The sequence below is a fragment of the Musca autumnalis genome, unplaced genomic scaffold (genome assembly GCF_047663935.1).
Source record: "Musca autumnalis isolate F117 unplaced genomic scaffold, ASM4766393v1 scaffold_5, whole genome shotgun sequence".
Classification (NCBI taxonomy): Eukaryota; Metazoa; Arthropoda; class Insecta; order Diptera; family Muscidae; genus Musca; species Musca autumnalis.
The window spans coordinates 194844761-194866260 of record NW_027412088.1 but is presented as its reverse complement, the minus strand read 5'-3'; the positions used below and the strand labels follow the sequence as shown (position 1 = coordinate 194866260).

The window sequence follows — 21500 nt, the reverse complement described above, 5'->3', positions numbered from 1 at the left end:
ACAACACATGGTGTCATAGGAGTTTTTACATCTTTCAGGCTATTTTCTCATAAAGTATAAACTTGCCCCTGATGAAGCTTACACCGTCGTATCGAGGGCAGGGAATACAAGTTGTTGCAACAACAATCAAAGCGATTCGAGAGCAGGTCCTAAACTGAACTTTTACGAAATTTTGTGTGGAAGGTACCCGAAGGAGTGGACCGATTGAGTCCATACTAGAACCTCATATAAGTCTGGTAGAAATTTTACGATGTACAAAGTATGAATCAAATTCATTTTCAAAGTTTTGTGGGGGAGGTACCGGAAGGAGTGGACCGATAAAACTTGCCATCTTTGAACTTAAACTAAGTTTGGCCAAAATATTACGAAAGCCAAATTTTGGACCGAATCGGTTGATCCATTCGAAATTTATCGTGCGCTTCAGCCAGCCAAACAGACAGACATACGGACGGACATTGCTTAATCAACTGCAAATTGTCTGAAACGGAATTTGTCCAAACATACTTGGGGTCTAAAACCATTATTTCGATGAGGCACATTTTGCACGTATGAAAGTGAATATACCCTCGTTAGCATAAATGCTGAGGGTATAAAATTTTTTTTTTTAAAAAAAAAATACTTTTTCAAGAAACCGGCAATGTCTGCCTTATATCCCAAATCCCCATTCCTTGAAGGATCGTTTTGAAAATTGGATATGTTTTTAGTATTTGTTTATTTTATTTTTTTATTTTCTGAATTTCATCAATTGTTACAGAAGTTTTTTCCAAAAATTTTATAGCTATCAGACCTTTAAGGCTTACACTATAAACATTCATTTGAAGCATAAATTAAAGTTTCTGGTTAAAATCTATTATTTGTTTTATTTCAAATTTATATTAAATATTCAGTGTTTAAATTTATATAAAAAACAATTTTTTTTCTATTTTTTAGTTCCGGTTTCAATGGTCAACACCAACTGGAGTTCATTAAAAAGCAAATCAATGAAATTAATTTAAATAATTTCAATGCAAATAGACACTAACTGTGTTTGGCGACAAACAAAAAACACCCAGCAACAAACAACAACAGAAAATCATTAATGCAAATAAATCAACTAAAATTGGATAAATAACAGAATTAAACAAAACAACAATTGTAACGATAATAACAACAAAAACAGCAATGAGAAAATTAATGTAATTTTGTGTTTTGTTTTCGGTTTTTTGCGGGCGCTCGTTCGTTTATTGGACAAGAAGTGAAAAAGCCAGCTGAAGAACAATTAAAGCGGAAATTCAAATTAAAAATCCGTTACAAAAGTTATCAATTACGTATAAAATAAACAATAAACAAACAGGACAACAGCAGCAGCAACAACTACAAAGAGAACATATATTACGTTTGTATTGAAATTGTGCAGCACAAAAGGACTATCTGTCCTAGTCGGTGTACGTGTGAGTGTGTGCGCGCGGATGTGCGTTGCTTGCTTTGTTTGTAGTTTTCATAATAGTATTGCAATCATAGAGTTGCTGCAATATCCCCCGTTATCTCTCCCTTTCTCGGATAAAACATTGCAAATTGACAAATACAAATAAAATGGACACTCAAATGAAGTAGTAGAGTGGCAAGTAAGTGCGTGTGTAACAACATTCTGTTGTTATTTGTTTTGAGTACTGAGCACCAGTAGTTGTGTTTGTAAACATTTGTGTGTGTGTTCGTAATCACTGTCTGTGCCATTTCCATGCAAAACAAACAAACGAACAGCAAGGCAGGTAAATAAAATAACAAACAAATAGACCTGATAGCTGGTTTAAAATAAATTAAAAAGATTTTTCCAAATCATTGTCACTCTAAAAGCAATATCTCCATAATAACCCAAACCAATCATTTTCGGGACTGCCATTACATTTTATAAAATAAATACAAAATTTAACATATTAAATAATCAAACAACATTGATAGAATTTTTCGTTTTTTTTAGAAATTTTATTTAAAATACAAAAACGTTTTTCCACAGAGCAAAAAAAAAGTGAAAACAAATCACCAAGAGAGAAAACAAATTCAAACAAATGAAATTCGTAAAATTGAAAAATAAATTGGAAAATTTGAATTGCACTCAAGTGTTGTAGTAGTAGAATAGTCATCCATAATATTTGCTGCTACCACAAGGTATTTACCGTAGCCACAATAACAACAACACATAACAATTGTGTTAAGCAATTGTTGCTACAAAGTTAGGTTTTTTATTTCAAATATCTACTACCCAACACACTGCCACCTAACAACAATAACATAAGTCCATTGAAATCCATGGCAAATATTTAAACTCCTCAACCACACCACATCACAATCACCAGCACCAGCACTTGAGGTGTTCGTTAGCAAAACTATTTTCTTTATATTACCAAATAAAATTGGAAATCAAATTTTTCTAGTGTTAAATAAATATTGCGCAAAAAAAAACAAAACAAATAAAATCCCATCAAAAATTGAGTAATACAACATAATAACATAATTGAAAAGAATCATTGAAAGGAAGCCGTTTATAAGAAAAATCATAATTGAAGTGTTTGAAAAAAAAGAAATGAAAAACATTTTCCCAAGAAAAAGTTGTCAAAGTGTAATAAAAGAAAAATAATTAAAAAATAATAATAACACAAACAAACAAATGAAAATAAATTTAATTTTATTATACTACAATTTCATCTTTATATCATCATCTATAACTGCAATTCTCCGACAACTATCGGCATTATCTATCATCGCAATAAAGCAGAACTATCTTTCATCTGGAGGTAAGTTGAAATTTCTTTAAGAAATAGTTTAGTTATTAAGGCATAAAAAATGATTTAATAGCTATTATTATTGTTTGATTTTTTAGGTTTTATTCGACCTTTTTATTCCTGTTTAAAAACTAATAGTACGTTTACCTATATACAAATGTATATACCCAGTTGTTCGGGTAACTAGGGAATAACTAGCTATTTTGCTGGCTACTGGTAAACACCCCTAGTTACCGCCCAATCTACTCGCAATGTTATAGACTGGTGAATTTAACATGGGGATGTCTTAGGAAGGGGTCTATTGCCCCCTCACTGCATTACCAGTAACCAGGCAAATCTATACTCTTGGAAAGTCAATTGTCCCTTCATTGCATTACCCGTAACCAGATAATTGGATAGTCTTGGGAAACTCAATTGTCCCTTCATTGCATTATCAGTAACCAGTTGAATCGATAGGTAGAAATGATAGCCAAAATCACTAGTATGTTTTGATCAGCTAAATGGGTAAATTCTTAACGTCTATCGGATATTATATCAGATTAAAAAATATAATTATAACAGTTAATCTGTATATGCGCTAACCACGCTTTATTTAATTACATGACGTGTATATACGTACATATATCACAAAGGACAATTTAATGTTAATCTTTTGATTCTTGTTATTGAAACTTGTGTGTGAATCCATGAACTAGAACTGTATATTTGGTCCTGGGAATGTTCATCTCAAGTGTCCTTCGGATAATTCAGAAGAACCTGAAATAAAATGTACATTATGTAATGAGATAATAAAAAAATCTATTGTCCCAAAAATATCGATACTTACCAAATATTCTTCTGTTCTTCACGTTTGTTGTATCTTCATTTAACAACAAATTTTTGCACATCAACGCATCAACATACGTCTTGCTATTTCTTGAACAACTGGGTATATTTAAAAAAACCCACTAGGTTTCAAATACTAATGCCATTGTGAATAAACACGGTGCTCTTGACCCAACTTTAAATTAAAAGAGCCTGGGAAGTTTTTGCGGATTCTGAAACTACCATGTTCGTAGATGAGAAAATTAAAAAACAAAAAAAAAATCGCCGGAGCCCTTTTTAAATAAATCGCGGTTAAAGTTTATGTCTATAGCGTTTTTAGGTTTTCACAATTTTGTTGGAAAACCGCAAGCCCCATTCAAATGGAACCAAAAAAAATATTGTAGCAATGAAAATTCTCTACAAGATTGTCCTGTTTAATATTTCGTAGGTTTTCAAATTGGGACAATTCACTGACTTTTTCGTCTCCTTATAAAACAATGTCATGACTGCAATTTCCCAACCTAAATTTATATATCTCAAAAATGGTACAACCTGTGAAAAAATTACGAAAGCCAATCTTGTAGAGAATTTTCACAGCTATAAGATTTTCTCTAGTCCCATATAGATAAGACTTACCGTTTTCAAGCAAATTTTAGAAATGGTAAAACCTAGGAACAAATCGTAACGGTCAATACTCTAGAGAATTTTCTCAGCTACAACTTTTTCTTTATCCCTATTTCGAAAGGACTTGCGGTTTCTAAGCAAAATAGCGAAGAACTAAAATAAACCTAAAAGTGTGAACTTTGACAGCGATTTATTTAAAAATTCCTCCAGCGATTTTTCTTGTTTTTGAATTTTTCTCATCTATACACATTGCTATTTTAGAAGCTGCAAAAATATCCTAGGTTTAAACGGTTTTTGTTTAAAGTTAGTTACGGCGCACCGTATATGTCATTGTTTTATAAGGAGGCGACACGAAAATATAATACTGGCCAATCTTGTAGAGAATTTTTGCAGCTACAATATTTTTTCTAAACCAATTTCCATAGGACTTTTGGTTTCCAAGCAAAATCGTAAAAACCTAAAAAAACCTAAAAATGTGAACTTTGATCGCGATTTATTTAAAAAGCGCTCCGGCGATTTTTTTTTTTTTAATTTTTCTCATTTATGAACCTTGTAGTTGCAAAAACTTCCCAGGTGTAAGCTTCTTTCATTTAAAGTTGGTTCAAGAGCACCGTGTATATCCTCATAAAGAAGGTTAACCCCCCAAAAGGCTATAATATAAACAGGCTGTTAGAGGTTTGTTGAGCTTGAGGTCTAAAAATTCTCCCTACTGAAAATACCGTTAAAAAATACTGTCCAAAATAAAGACTAAAGTATCCTATTTTTGTATAAGATTTAGAAGAGGTCTTCTGCCTCTAAATGACCTTTTTAAGGCCTCCTGTCTGTAGAACACTTATCAGCTTCTTTTTATAAAAAAAAAAACTTCAAAATTGAAGATCCATCAAGGGGAGAAATGTATTGTTCTATAATCAGAATTTCATTAAAAAATTTTGAAATGTCTTCTAACAATAAAAGACATTTCAGTGGCCTTTTGTTAAAGCGAAGCCTTGAGGGTAAAGGAAGGAGTCGGCCTTCATATAAGCAATATCTTCGAATTTCATCTAATATTCGAAGAAATATTACGATATGCAAAGTGTGGCCCAACGCAGTATACGGTTCGAGAGTTGTCGTACACACCAGCCACTACACATCCTGGCCGTAGGGGTTTTACAGTTTTCGGGTCATTTTCTCAGAAAGTATGGACTTGCCCCTGAACAAAAATTACACCGTCGTAATGGCGGCAGCGAATACAAAATAGTTCGAGTGGAAGTCTTAAACCGTCCTTTTCCGAAATTTCGTGTGGGAGGTACCCGAAGGAGTGAACTAATATAGTCAATATGCGAACTTTATCTATGTCTGGTAGAAATATTACGATATGCAAAGTATGGACCAAATCTGTTAGTCCCACAGGTCTTCTCTCTATACCTTGAGAGGTATTTTGTTTATAGAATACCTTTCATCCTGTCTATGGCAGTCCTTTCAAAGATCGGTCTTCTGACTGTAGAAGACCTTTAAACGATCTTATGTCTGTAAAAAACTTTTACGGTTCTTCAGTCCATAGAAAACTTTTCAATGGCCCTCTGTCTATAAAATGGACGATTTTGAAAGGTCTTCTCTATTTAGAAGACTTCTCAAAGATCTTCTGTATATAGAAAAACTCTCAAAGGTCTTTGATCTATAGAAGACCTTGTGAAGGTCTTGAATAGAAGACCGTAAAAGGCCTTCTGTCTAAATAGGACCTTGTTGGGGTCTTCTGTCTGTAAAAGAACTATCAGAATGGCTTTCAATGGTCTTCAGTTCATTGCAGAACTTGTGAAGATATCCTGCCTATAGAAGACCTTGTGAAGTTCTTGAACAGAATACCGTAAAAGTTCTCCTGTCTATATAAGACCATTTTAAAGTCTCCTGTCCTTTCAATGAGCTACCATAAATAGAAGAGCTTTCAATGGTTAACTATATATAGAAGACCTTTGAAAACCATTCTCCATACAGAAGATGTTTCAAAGTTTTCCCTTTTATAAAAACCCAAGAGACCTTCAAAATATTCGTTTAAAAGCAAGTTAAGGGCTGTTCGTGAATACTTGTAAGGTCCTAAGGTAGCTCTGTTTACAACAATTTAGTTTTTTCCAGGGCACATGAACGTGCCGTGTCGTTCCCCTGATATGGGATCCAAAATGTCCCTCACAATATTACAGCTAAGACATGATTTTACCAGTTTTATAATAATACCATTAGATTTGTGGTTTCGCTGACCAACTAAATTTGCTGGTGGATAGGCTATTCCTCCATGTATCTCGTCCACATACGTATGTTCAACGTGCTGTGCTTTAGTTCAGCATAATGTCACTTCTCGAATCGCATTAAAATTCTATAAGAGGGCTACTTAGCGGACCCGTGATTTTTCGTGACTACATTAATGTACAGGGGAAGCAATACCCTCTGATATGTTGACCTAGACATTTAATAATATTTGGGACCTCTCATTTTCATACCTCACGAACAAAAGCGTTAAGGTCCTGGATTTATTGTAGTTAGTGTTTGCTATGACTAATACAATGCTTATATTTGTTCATTCTTCCCCCGGTAAGGACCCGAAAATTGCAAAAGCCTCGGCTTAATTTGAATGATTATATATTTTATTCGTGTCAAATTTTTTGATTGGATCTGCCCATTATTCACGTCTGTCCATTAGACACATTGCTTCTGATAACAATGAATAAAAAATATACACTGAAAACTTCCATAAAACTTTTGCCACTTACGAAAATTTGAACATTAGGGATCTGCTCATGGGACATTCAGCTTCAACACTCCTGTTAGACGGCAGAAATGATTGATTCTTTCTTGTTGGTCTCATTGTGCGTCCTTTACTAATAACGTGCATCCAATAGTGAAAAGATAATTTTAATGTAAGGATCTGCCATTCAGTAAGCTAAAGATTTTTAAAAATTAAGACGATAAGTATATGATTGGGCGTATACATTGCGTCAATATTTATACGCACCGATATACATGAAAACAAAATATTTGAATCAAATTAATAAGGGTGAAGTGAAGTTGGGGAAATACGGTTAAAGTTCTATACAACAAAGCTGTTGGGGACTTAAAAACACAAAAAAACACACTAAAAGTCCTTGAGAAAATATTTAAAATACAAATTTAAAGTTCGAGAAGTCCTTGCAAAAATAGTCCTCAAAATATTTTCCCCCCAAATTAAGTTCATTACTGAAATTCACTCACAATTAACCTACTAATTGTCAATGAATAATTGTTTTCAAAACAACCAACATAGAGCTCTAGAAGTATTTGAAAAAAAACTATGTCCAAGGAAGCCCAATTAATAAATAGCCCAGATGTTCCTTAATATTTATGATTGTTCATATTTAGACCACAGTACCAAATATTCCGATTTCAACCTTTGATCCACAGTAAACACTCTAAAAGTCCTTGAGGACATATTAAAAGCAGGGTTTTATAGTTTGAGAAATCCTTGGAAAAATATAATATATGTTGTTGCCTATTTTTAGGATCTAATTCTGAAATTCATGTATGTGTAGTATACTTATAGGATCTCAAAATTTGATTCTCAACGCACTAATATTCATTTAACAGTTTACTTCAAAATTCACAAGTTGAAGCACTAGAAGAAAATATACATTTAAAAATAGTTTTCCATTAAACATATAATTTCAAAATTCACAACATGATGCACTATGTAGGAGAAAAAATACATTTAAATTTTTTTTCCAAGGAATACGAATTAATAGCCCAAATAGCCCCAACATATGTATGTATACGATTATGCATAATCTTGTGGTATACTTTAAGATTCACAAACTTTAATCAACAATTAACACACTTACAATCCTTAAAAAACTGTTATAAAAAAACTAATATAAGTCATTGAAAAATATATTCTTTAAAGAAATCCGAGTTATAATAGGTCAGATAGTCCATATTCATATTCGTGCGGTATACATTCTGGCTACTAATATTTAATAACAAATAAATAATATTTTAGATGGGACGTATACACTACGTCAATACTTATACGTACCGTTGAACAATAAACCAAACATTCGTGTGGTATACCTCTGGGTTATCAAGCTTAAAATTGTGACAACTAAGACAAGAATTATATAACTTTTCGGGAGCGTATACACTATATCAATACTTATACGCATAGATATAAAAAAACAAATATTTCAATCAAATTATTACTTGTGCAGTTCTTACTGGCATTTGAGAGACTTCTGTATAACGTAGGTTTGGTAGTAGTTCGAACGAATTTATGTTCGAATCGTCTTAATAAATCAGGCCATTAGGGTCACAATCCTTATTACACAATAAGCAAATCCTCATTACACAATAGTCATTGAAGAACTGTTACAAAAAATTCACTATAAATCATTGAAAAAATATTCTAGAAAGAAATCTGCCTTATAATAGGCCAGATAGCCCATATTCATATTCGTGTGGTACACATTCATGCTACCAATATTGAATAAAAAAGAAATAAATAAAAATTTTGCTGGGGCGTATACACTACGCCACTACTTATACGCACTGATATACAATAAACCAAACATTTATGTAGTATACTTATAGGCTATCAATATTTAATCCAAAAATAAGTGCACTGATCTTCCACTAAGTAAGCTAAAGATTTTGAGAAATTAAAGAAATAATGATATATATTTTCTGGGCGCATACGCACTGCTATACAATAAACCATTGTTCAATCAAATAAATTCTTGTGAAGTTCTTACTGGCCTGTGAAAAATGTAGTCAAATTTCAACAAATTACGACATAGAATATACCTCAGAGTCTAAAAGACAATAACGGAAAATCAAATATAAACGTGGGAGTGTTGTTTGATTTTTTCCACGCAAGACATTTTAGTATAGACCTTTTCATACATATATTTTAAATATAAACCTACATTTGTTCCTTTCCACCTGGATTATTTTTTTCATTCTTCCATTTACTTGATGTCTTTTCAAGATATACATATTTTATACTACAAAGCAGTCTTCTCCTTAGCTTTTGTATTCGAAATTCGTTGAACTCTGTCTCTCCTAGTGTCTTGAAGTTTTCTTCCGCTTTTATTCTTAGAGACTATTGCAGATTTGTAACATCAGCATAGCCTTTCTAGCCGTTTTGAAAGGGCCAGAGTTGTTGTTGTTGTGTCTTTTCATACTGTTGTTTATCTTTGCTATTAACACTATTTAAAATTGTTTGAGTGTAAAATGTTGTTCCTTTTGTTGGCAAACACCTTAAGTACTTGGGTGTGGAGGCAGAGATAGAAGGAGAAAATAAAGAAAAAGAGAAATTGTTTATATTTAACTATAGTTTTAATAGTTTTTTTCTTTTTTCTTTATTTCACTTCTGTAAGTGAACAGGTTGCTAGATTTAGAAAAAAAAGAGTTATATTATATTGTCTGCTTAGGAAACGAAGTTTCTGCTGCTTTCTTATAAATATTGTTGCTCATCTTGTCTTTTAATTCTTTGGGATTTTCTTTAAGTACTTGGGATGTGTTGTTTGCTTTCTAAGTTATTACGCTGATGATGTTCATTTATGTGCTTACGCTGTTTTAGGGGGAAAATGTTTTTGTTTGTATAAATAAAAAATAAATATGTGAAGTAGGACCTGGCGTATACTGCACCTCAACCCTTATACGCACTGATGTACATTCATATGTCGAAAAAATAAATGTGTGAAGTAGGGTCTGGCGTATACCGCACGTCAATACTTATACGCACCAATGTACATCGTTATGTTTTTTTGCAAATTTAGAACCTTTGCTAATCTATTGACAAGAAAATTATGAATTAAGCTTTAGGATTTTTGTGGTGAAATCACATTTTTTCTCAATTAAATATTTCTCCAAAGTCACGTACTTCCTTACAAACAAATAATTAACTTTATCGAAGAAGCATATAGAATTAAATTAAAGCATAAAAAATCTTATGACAACTTTCAGCATAGACCATTCTATTTTTGTTCATTCTTTCAAAATCATGTAGGTAAAAAAAGTTACCCTAAAGGTTATAACAAAACCTCTCCTACTCTTCATGTGTAATATTTTTGTATATTTTATATCCTAACCTCTATGTGTTTGTCTCGTTTTATGTTCTAACTTTCATTTCAATGTTTTCTTTTCACCTATCGTCTGCTGTGTATCCCCAAACTTTGCTTGTGAATTCGGAACGAAGTAAATAAAACAAAATTAAATTACATTATTATTCTCTCTTGTTTCCACAAAATGAGTTTGAACTTTTTTTCGTTTTTTCATTTTTATAAAATAAATAGCAACAACGTTGCACAAGTATGTGTTAGGCCAATTATAAGTTTGTTTTAGGGGTATTAAGAAAAAAATTCACAGCTTGTCTGTCTGGCTGGTTGGCAATATATTGATTTTCTGGGAGAGTTTTGATAATGGAAAATTTCTAAAACAAAATTGATATTTTTAGAAAAAATTAAAAAAATATATATTGTGCATATTATGCATCAGAAAATTAGAGGCAGCTCTAATTTAGGTTTTGGCATACAACAACAAAAATTTGCCGTTGATTTATAGTAATTTAAACATGATTTAAAGAGTCGTACAAGACCTTTTCTTTGAATAACTTTAATTTAATTTTTAATTTGCTCCCTAAAGTATGCAGTTTTTGTGTTTATATTTAACGCCAGCCTTAAACTATGTTCCTTTAGGATTTAATTATTTTCTTGACATCCTTAAATCTTCAATTGAAATCCCTTTTTACCCATACTTCCTTGCTTTCTTTTATTGAAAAGTGTATTTAATTTTGAAATCTTGCCTACCCTTAGGCTGGCAAGTAAACAGGAAATAAAACCTAACCAAACTGTTAATACCATATTTGCAACGTCACCTCTATTCTGGCTGCCAGTCTATTTGTCGGTTTGTCTGCCTACCACACATTGGCCACAATCAAATGCCAATTCTTAATAAACTACCATTCATTTGTGGGTAAATACATTTATAGAGGCACTTATCTCTCACCTCCTCCCCGTACAAAACAAACTGGTGAATAGCAAAGAAATTGTTAAGTGGTAGCAGTAATTGAATTCTGTCGCATTTCTAATGCGAGGAAAGAAAGCAACTTGCCTCGAGGCCATATTTTTGTGTCGTGCTGAATTTGATTTCCTTTGATTTCTGTTTCAGTTACATACATAGATATTTGCTCCTGATGGCGCGTTAATGTTAATTTATATACATAGATGTCAGTTTAAGTCACAGCATAGTTTCAGGAGCTATTAATTTTTAAATCAATGATTGTTGGAATTCCTAGGGTTTCTTGGAAATTTTCGTAACTTGTTTACAATTGTCCAATGTGAAAGTCGTTTCATTATGACTGTCAATTTCTTTCAGATGGCAGACTGTTGAATGATTAAATATTTAAGCCTTGTTGTGTTTTGGTTTAAATGAAGACAAGGCACAAATAAATTCGAAGTATGCACAAGGGGATTTTTGAGTAAAGGATGTTCAAAATATTACTCTTAGACACAAATTAATGCGTTAAAAGTCCTTCAGGAAATATCTTCAAAATATTCTTCAAGCTCCAGAAGTCCTTAATAAATATTATTAAAAAAAGTGCGAATTAATATGTTCCTTGACATATAAGATTGTCGCTCAGTACAAAAATTATTATTTTGTGGTATACATTTAGGCCCCTAATGAGTATACCACAATGAACACACTAAAAGTTCTTAGGAAATATTTTAAAGACTACAATTTAAAGTTCCAGAAGTCTTTAAAAAAATATTCTTAAAAGAAATTCGAGTTAATAGTCCACTCTTCTATAGATCCTTTCTGAAAGAAAGCGGGCTTCAATAGACCCTTTCTTAAAGAAGTTGACTTCTATAGACCCTTTCTGAAAGAAATCGGACTTCTATAAACCCTTTCTCAAAGAAAGGGTGCTTCTATAGATCATTTCAGAAAGATATGGGGCTTTTATATATCATTTCAGAAAGAAAGGGCGCTTCTATCGACCCTTTCTTAAAGAAAGCGGGCTTCTATCGACCCTTTCTTAAAGGATGGGTGCTTCTATAGACACTTGCTGAAAACAAGCTCGCTTCTATAGACCCTTTTTGAAAGAAAGCGGGCTTCTATAGATCCTTTCTGAAAGAAAGCGGGCTTCTAACTCCTTTCTTAGAGAAAGCGGGCTTCTATCGACCCTTTATGAAAGGAAAGGCCTTTCAGAATAAAAGGGTGCTTCTATAGACCCTTTCAGAATGAAATTGTGCTTTTATAGACCCTTTCTGAAAGAAAGCGGGCTTCTATCGACCCTTTCTGAAAGGACGGGTGTTTCAATAGACCCTCTGTGAATGGACGGGTGCTTCTATAGACCCTTATTGAAAGAACGGGTGCTTCTATAGGCCCTAATTGAAAGAAAGGGTGCTTCCATAGACCCTTATTGAAAGAAACGGTGCTTTTATTGACCCCTTATGAAAGAAAGGGTGCTTCTATAGACCCTTATTGAAAGAAAGGGTGCTTTTATTAACCCCTTATGAAAGAAAGGGTGCTTTTATTGACCCCTTATGAAAGAAAGGGTGCTTTTATTGACCCCTTATGAAAGAAAGGGTGCTTTTATTGAACCCTTATGAAAGAAAGTGTGCTTTTATTGACCCTTATGAAAGAAAGGGTGCTTTTATTGACCCCTTATGAAAGAAAGGGGTCCGAAAGGGTGTTTCTATAGACCATTTCTTCCTGAAAGGGTGCTTCTATAGACCCTTTCTTCCCGAAAGGGTGCTTCTAAAGACCCTTTCTTCCCGAAAGGGTGCTTCTAAAGACCCTTTCTTCCCGAAAGGGTGCTTCTAAAGACCCTTTCTTCCCGAAAGGGCGCTTTTATAGACCCTTTCTTCCCATAAGGGTGCTTCTATAGACCCTTTCATCCCGAAAGGGTGCTTCTATAGACCCTTTCTTCCCGCAAGGGTGCTTCTATAGACCCTTTCTTCCCGAAAGGGTGCTTCTATACACCCTTTCTTTCCGAAAGGGTGCTTCTATAGATTTTTTCTTTCCGAAAGGGTGCTTCTATAGACCCTTTCTTTCCGAAAGGGTGCTTCTATAGACCCTTTCTTTCCGAAAGGGTGCTTCTATAGACCCTTTCTTTCCGAATAGGTGCTTCTATAGACCCTTTCTTTCCGAAAGGGTGCTTCTATAGACCTTTCTTTCCGAAAGCGTGCTTCTATAGACCCTTTCTTTCCGAAAGGGTGCTTCTATAGACCCTTTCTTTCCGAAAGGTTGCTTCTATAGACCCTTCCTTTCCGAAAGGGTGCTTCTATAGACCCTTCCTTTCCGAAAGGGTGCTTCTATAGACCCTTCCTTTCCGAAAGGGTGTTTCTATAGATAGAGATGGTTTTTACCGGGTATTTACCCGGTAAATACCCACACGGTGGGTAAATACCCATTTGTGGGTATTTATTTGGGTATTTACTATATTGAATGGCAAATACAACATTTTACACCCTATTCCTGGGTTTAGGTTGTAAATTCGTTTCAAATGGATAGTTTTACAATACTTTAGGCTAGTGGGTAAATACTTACTTACTTGTTGGGTAAAAACTCATTAACTGCCGAACCACTTGACGTAGGCTGACAAAATTTGGCTTACATCTTTCTTATGTCAACAGAACTTCTGGTACTGAACATGGGGTCTCTGGGTCCATGTTTTGATATAGCCCCCATATAGCCGTACCTCCCGATTTAAGGTATTTTTCATCTATTAGCCACATTTTACAACCAAATTGGCTGTAATTTGGCACAGTGAGTCCTCAAGGAGAAGAAAATACCCTTGCAAAAACTTGTCAACATAGGTCCACGTTTTCTAATAGCGCCCATATAAGGGTACCCCGATTTCGAGTATTTACCCAAATTTTGGGTAAAAATTCCTTAACTGCCGAACCACTTGACGTAGGCTGACGAAATTTAGCTCAAATCTTACTTATGTCAAGAGAATATCTAGCATTGAAAATGGGGTCTCTGGGTCCATGTTTTGATATAGCCCCCATATAACCGTACCTCCCGATTTAAGGTATTTTTTGTCTATTTGCCTCATTGTACAATCATAGTGGCTGAAATTTGGTAGTGAGTTCTCAATATGTAGAAAATACCCTTGCAAAAACTTGTCAACATAGGTCCACGTTTTCTAATAGCCCCCATATAAGGGTACCCCGACTGCGAGTATTTACCCAAATTTTGGGTAAAAACTCTTTAACTGCCGAACCACTTGACGTAGGCTGACAAAACGTGGCATAAATCTTTCTTATGTCAAAAGAACTTCTGATACTGAACATGGGGTCTCTGGGTCCATGTTTTGATATAGCCCCCATATAGCTGTACCTCCCGATTTAAGGTACATATTTTTCATCTATTAGCCACATTTTACAACCAAATTGGCTGTAGTTTGGCACAGTGAGTCCTCAAAGAGTATAATATATCCTTGCACATATTTGTCAACGTAGGTCCACGTTTTCCTGTAGCCCCCATATAAGGGTACCCCGATTTCGAGTATTTACCCAAAATTGGGTAAAAACTCATTAACTGTCGAACCAGTTGACGTTGGCTGAAAAAATTTGGCTCAAAACTTTCTTATATCAATAGTAATAAGGGTATTGAAAATGGAGTGCCTGGGTCCATGTTTTGATATATCCCCCATATAGCCGTACCTCCCGATTTAAGGTATTTTTAACTATTAGCCACATTTTACAATCATAATGACTGTAATTTGGTACAGTGGGTTCCCAATATGTATAAAATATCCTTGCAAAAAATTGTCGACGTAGGTCCACGTTTTCTTGTGGCCCCAATATGGGTTTCTGAAATCGGGAGGTACGGCTATATCAAAAAGTGGACCCAGGGACTCCATTTTCAATACTTTTAATACTATTGATATAAGAAAGTTTCTAGCCGAATTTTATGAGCCTACGCCAATGGTTCGGCAGATAAAGAGTTTTTACCCAATATTTGGGTAAATACTTGAAATCGGGGTACCCATATATGGGGGCTATAAGAAAGCGTGGACCTACGTTGACAAATATTAACAAGGATATTTTATGCTCCTTGAGGACTCACTGTGCCAAATTACAGCTAATTTGGTTGTAAAATGTGGCTAATAGATGACAAATACCTTAAATCGGGAGGTACGGCTATATGGGGGTACCCTTATATGGGGGCTATTAGAAAACGTGGACCTATATTGACCTATATAGATGAAAAATACCTTAAATCGGGAGGTACGGCTATATGGGGGCTATTATAAAACCTGGACCTAGACACCCCATTTTCAATACTAGATATTCTCTTGATATAAGAAATATTTGAGCCAAATTTCGACAGCCTACGTCAAGTGGTTCGGCAGTTAAAGAGTTTTTACCCAAAATTTGGGTAAATACTCGAAATCTGGGTACACTTATATGGGGGCTATTAGAAAACGTGGACCTATATTGACAAATTTTTGCAAGAATATTTTCTACTCCTTGAGGACTCACTGTGCCAATTTACGTTGACAAATATTAGCAAGGATATTTTATGCTCATTGAGGACTCACTGTGCCAAATTACAGCCAATTTGGTTGTAAAATGTGGCTAATAGATGAAAAATACCTTAAATCGGAAGGTACGGCTATATGGGGGCTATATTAAAACATGGACCTAGAGAATTCATGTTCAGTACCAGAAGTTCTTTTGACATAAGAAAGATTTATGCCAAGTTTTGTCAGCCTACGTTAAGTGGTTCGGCAGTTAAAGAGTTTTTGCCCAAAATTTGGGTAAATACTCGAAATCGGGGTACACTTATATGGGGGCTATTAGAAAACGTGGACCTATGTTGACAAGTTTTTGCAAGGGTATTTTCTACATATTGAGAACTCACGATGAGAAAATTTCAGCCACTATGATTGTACAATGAGGCAAATAGACAAAAAATACCTTAAATCGGGAGGTACGGTTATATGGGGGCTATATCAAAACATGGACCCAGAGACCCCATTTTCAATGTTAGATATTCTCTTGACATAAATAAGATTTGAGCCAAATTTTGTCAGCCTACGTCAAGTGGTTCGGCAGTTAATGAGTTTTTACCCAACACTTGGGTAAATACTCGGGTATTTACCCAAGTATTTACCCACTTGTTTAAAGTATTGTAAAACTATCCATTTTGAATCGATTTCATAGCCTAAACCCAGAAATAGGGTCTAAGATGATGTATTAGCGATTCAATAAAGTAAATACCCAAATAAATACCCACAAATGGGTATTTACCCGGTATTTACCCAATTTACCCAATTTAACCGGGTATTTACCCATTGGGTATTTACCCACTGTCCATCTCTATCTATAGAGCCTTTCTTTCCGAAAGGGTGCTTCTATAGACCCTTTCTTTCCGAAAGGGTGTTTCCATAGACCCTTTCTTTCCGAAAGGGTGCTTCTATAGACCCTTTCTTTCCGAAAGGGTGCTTCTATAGACCCTTTCTTTCCGAATAGGTGCTTCTATAGACCCTTTCTTTCCGAAAGGGTGCTTCTATAGACCCTTTCTTTCCGAAAGGGTGCTTCTATAGACCCTTTCTTTCCGAAAGGGTGCTTCTATAGACCCTTTCTTTCCGAAAGGGTGCTTCGATTGACCCTTTCTTTCCGAAAGGGTGCTTCTATAGACCCTTTCTTTCCGAAAGGGTGCTTCTATAGACCCTTTCTTTCCGAAAGGGTGCTTCTATAGACCCTTTCTTTCCGAAAGGGTGCTTCTACAGACCCTTTCTTTCCAAAAGGTTGCTTCTATAGACCCTTCCTTTCCGAAAGGGTGCTTCTATAGACCCTTCCTTTCCGAAAGGGTGCTTCTATAGACCCTTCCTTTCCGAAAGGGTGTTTCTATAGACCCTTTCTTCCCGAAGGGTGTTTCTATAGACCCTCCCTTCCCGAAAGGGTGCTTCTATAGACCCTTTTTCCGAAAGGGTGCTTCTATAGACCCTTTTTCCGAAAGGGTGCTTCTATAGACCCTTTTTTTCCGAAAGGGTGCTTCTATAGACCCTTTCATTCCGAAAGGGTGCTTCTATAGACCTTTTTTCCGAAAGGGTGCTTCTATAGACCCTTTCATTCCGAAAGGGTGCTTCTATAGACGTTTTCTTTCCGAAAGGGTGCTTCTATAGACGTTTTCTTTCCGAAAGGGTGCTTCTATAGACCCTTTCTTTCCGAAAGGGTGCTTCTATAGACCCTTTCTTTCCGAAAGGGTGCTTCTATAGACCCTTTCTTTCCGAAAGGGTGCTTCTACGGACCCTTTCTTTCCGAAAGGGTGCTTCTATAGACTTTTTTCCGAAAGGGTGCTTCTATAGACCCTTTCTTTCCGAAAGGGTGCTTCTATAGACCCTTTCTTTCCGAAAGGGTGCTTCTATAGACCCTTTCTTTCCGAAAGGGTGCTTCTATAGACCCTTTCTTTCCGAAAGGGTGCTTCTATAGACCCTTTCTTTCCGAAAGGGTGCTTCTATAGACCCTTTCTTTCCGAAAGGGTGCTTCTATAGACCCTTTCTTTCCGAAAGGGTGCTTCTATAGACCCTTTCTTTCCGAAAGGGTGCTTCTATAGACCCTTTCTTTCCGAAAGGGTGCTTCTATAGACCCTTTCTTTCCGAAAGGGTGCTTCTATAGACCCTTTCTTTCCGAAAGGGTGCTTCTATAGACCCTTTCTTTCCGAAAGGGTGCTTCTATAGACCCTTTCTTTCCGAAAGGGTGCTTCTATAGACCCCTTTCTTTCCGAAAGGGTGCTTCTATAGACCCTTCCTTTCCGAAAGGGTGCTTCTACGGACCCTTTCTTTCCGAAAGGGTGCTTCTGTATACCCTTTCTCTCCGAAAGGGTGCTTCCACAGACCCTTTCTTTCCGAAAGGGTGCTTCTATAGACCCTTTCTTTTCGAAAGGGTGCTTCTATAGACCCTTTCTTTCCGAAAGGGTGCTTCTATAGACCCTTTCTTTCCGAAAGGGTGCTTCTACAGACCCTTTCTGCAAGTAAGGGTGCTTCTAAAGTCCCTTTCTGCAAGTAAGGGTGCTTCTAAAGTCCCTTTCTGCAAGTAAGGGTGCTTCTAAAGTCCCTTTCTGCAAGTAAGGGTGCTTCTAAAGACCCTTTCTGCAAATAAGGGTGCTTCTAAAGTCCCTTTCTGCAAGTAAGGGTCCTTTTAAAGTCCCTTTCTGCAAGTAAGGGTGCTTTTATAGACCCTTTCTTTCTGAAAGGGTGCTTCTATAGACCCTTTCTTTCTGAAAGGGTGCTTCTATAGACCCTTTCTTTCTGAAAGGGTGCTTCTAAAGACCCTTTCTTTCTGAAAGGGTGCTTCTATAGACCCTTTCTTTCTGAAAGGGTGCTTCTATAGACCCTTTCTTTCTGAAAGGGTGCTTCTAAAGACCCTTTCTTTCTAAAAGGGTGCTTCTATAGACCCTTTCTTTCTGAAAGGGTGCTTCTATAGACCCTTTCTTTCTAAAGGGTGCTTCTATCGAACCTTTCTTTCTGAAAGGGTGCTTCTATCGACCCTTTCTTTCTGAAAGGGTGCTTCTAAAGTCCCTTTCTGCAAGTAAGGGTGCTTCTATAGACCCTTTCTTTCCGAAAGGGTGCTTCTATATACCCTTTCTTTCTAAAAGGGTGCTTCTATATACCTTTTCTTTCCGAAAGGTTGCTTCTATATACCCTTTCTTTCCAAAAGGGTGCTTCTAAAGTCTCTTTCTGCAAGAAAGGGGCTTCTATAGTTTCTTTCTGCAAGAAAGGGTGCTTGTAAAGTCTCTTTCTGCAAGAAAGGGGCTTCTATAGTTTCTTTCTGCAAGAAAGGGTGCTTCTGTAGTCGCTTTTTGCAAGAAAGGGCGTCTCTGTAGTTCTTTTTTGCAAGAAATGGTGCTTCAATAGTCCCTTTCCGCAAGAAAGGGTGCAAAAAAGTGCTTCTATGTGGTATGTGTGCGATATACTTTTAGGCTTTCAACAGAATAAATTCTTCAAATAAAGAAGCAGAGCCCAAATAATTTGCCAGCAACTAAATTTCCCATAATGATTTCTTTGATTGAAAGTATTGCCCACTTTAAGTTGCCCTAAGGCAAATTAAATTTTGTGGTATACTTTTAGGCCTAATATTAAGATAAATTTGCAATACAAATGATGATGATTATGAGAAGACCAGAGATTTTGTTTTGTTTTGTTTTACCAAGGCAACCAGACACAAGACCCAAAAATGAATAACCAACAAAATTATATATATAAACCAAACATTATTGCCTACATTAAGGAGGAGCAGCACATAAATATGCTTAAATATATCCTGTATTCTAAATGGCTGGTTGCAAAATACTCACACATATGCGGACAAATCCTTATATAAATCTACAAACACTCATATATTAAGTCTTAAATTATATATTAAATATCGTTCAACAAAGGCTCGAGGAATGGGGAATCTCGACTCCCCATCCCCTCCTCCCCATCGTAACAAACAAAATTGCCTGCTATTTCTTGTTATGTTTTATAGGCAAATCCGCTTTTAATACTCGGCTATATAAACTTACACATACATTAAGGCATTTTTAACAGCAAACAGTGTCTTCGATGTCTTAGATTTTCATGTTCGTGTTTCTTTTAACTTCCAAATACACGAAACATACTTCCCCACACGAACACACACAGTCATAAATAAGCTCAATCAACAGCCAAATCTTTGTGTTTCTTTTATTTACAACCTAATCATGTCAAGTCAAAGCAAAGGCAAAGCTAGCTGCCGAAATGAAAAGAAGGAAACTGTCAGATGAAGATGATGATTCTGCTGCTGTTGCCACTGCTACATGTTAAGGGGCTACAACATGGCCAAACATAAAGAAGAAGATTTTCGTGCGGACTAACTAAATGGCTGGCCATGGATAAACATGCGACAATGTATGAAAACAGAGATAGAGAGACAGAGAGAAAAAAAAACAGCATTACACATACACCCTTAGTCACGAAGAACAATTTTCTTCCTTAGCCTAATGCAGAAGTCCAATAAATGAACAAATAAAACACATGCACACACACGGATGACATAAAACTTCAATACACATAAAATTAAGATTTTATTAAAGACCCAAGAATTGCAAAAGGATTTTGGAGAGAAACAATATTTGCCAAGAAAAAGAAGAACAAAATACACTCTGGGATTACATACTAGAGCCAATAACTGAACTTTGACAGTTCCGGGGACTGTGGAATCCAAACCTATGTCAATGAATTAAATATCTATTCAATAGAAGTCCCCCACGAAAGTCTGCTAGTCTATAGAAGCATGCCACTGAGGTCTTCTCCTACGAAGGTCTTCTATTCTATAGAAACATCCTACGGAGGTCTTCTATTCTTTAGAAACATCCTACGGAGGTCTTCTATTCTATAGAAACATCCTACGGAGGTCTTCTATTCTATAGAAACATCCTACGGAGGTCTTCTATTCTATAGAAACCTCCTACGGAGGTCTTCTATTCTATAGAAACCTCCTACGGAGGTCTTCTATTCTATAGAAACCTCCTACATAGGTCTTCTATTCTATAGAAACCTCCTACAGAGGTCTTCTATTCTATAGAAACCTCCTACAGAGGTCTTCTATTCTATAGAAACCTCCTACAGAGGTCTTCTATTCTATAGAAACCTCCTACAGAGGTCTTCTATTATATAGAAACCTCCTCCTACGGAGGTCTTCTATTCTATAGAAGGCTCCTACGGAGGTCTTCTATTCTATAGAAGCCTCATACGGAGATCTTCTATTCTATAGAAGCCTCATACGGAGGTCTTCTAATCTATAGAAGCCTGTTACGGAAGTCTTTTATTCTATACAAGCCTCCTACGGAAGTCTTCTATTCTTTCTGTGGAAGTGTTCTGTTCTATAGAAGCTTCCTAGGGAGGTCTTCTATTCTATAGAAGGCTCCTACGGAGGTCTTCTATTCTACAGAAGCCTCCTACGGAGGTCTTCTATTCTATAGAAGCCTACTACGGAGGTCTTTTATTCTTTAGAAACTACCTACGGGGGTCTTCTATTCTATACAAGCCTCCTACGGAGGTCTTCTGTTTTATAGAAGCCTCCTACGGAGGTCTCCTATTCTTTCTATGGAAGTGTTCTGTTCTATAGAAGCCTATTACGGAGGTCTTCTATTCTATAGAAGCCTCCTACGGAGGTCTTCTATTCTATAGAAGCCTCCTACGGAGGTCTTCTATTCTATAGAAGCCTCCTACGGAGGTCTTCTATTCTATAGAAGCCTCCTACGGAGGTGTTCTATTCTATAGAAGCCTCCTACGGAGGTGTTCTATTCTATAGAAGCCTCCTACGGAGGTCTTCT

At 35.8% G+C, this 21500-nt stretch overlaps 1 protein-coding gene across 1 annotated transcript in view; it reads left to right on the top strand.

Moving 5' to 3' along the window:
- Positions 1-21500, top strand: part of tei (irregular chiasm C-roughest protein teiresias) — a 368344-nt gene that overhangs the window by 8502 nt on the left and 338342 nt on the right. The window contains exon 2 of the mRNA XM_073990187.1: positions 931-2771. The gene's annotated coding sequence lies outside the window, so the exon portion shown is untranslated. The remainder of the gene's footprint in view (positions 1-930; positions 2772-21500) is intronic.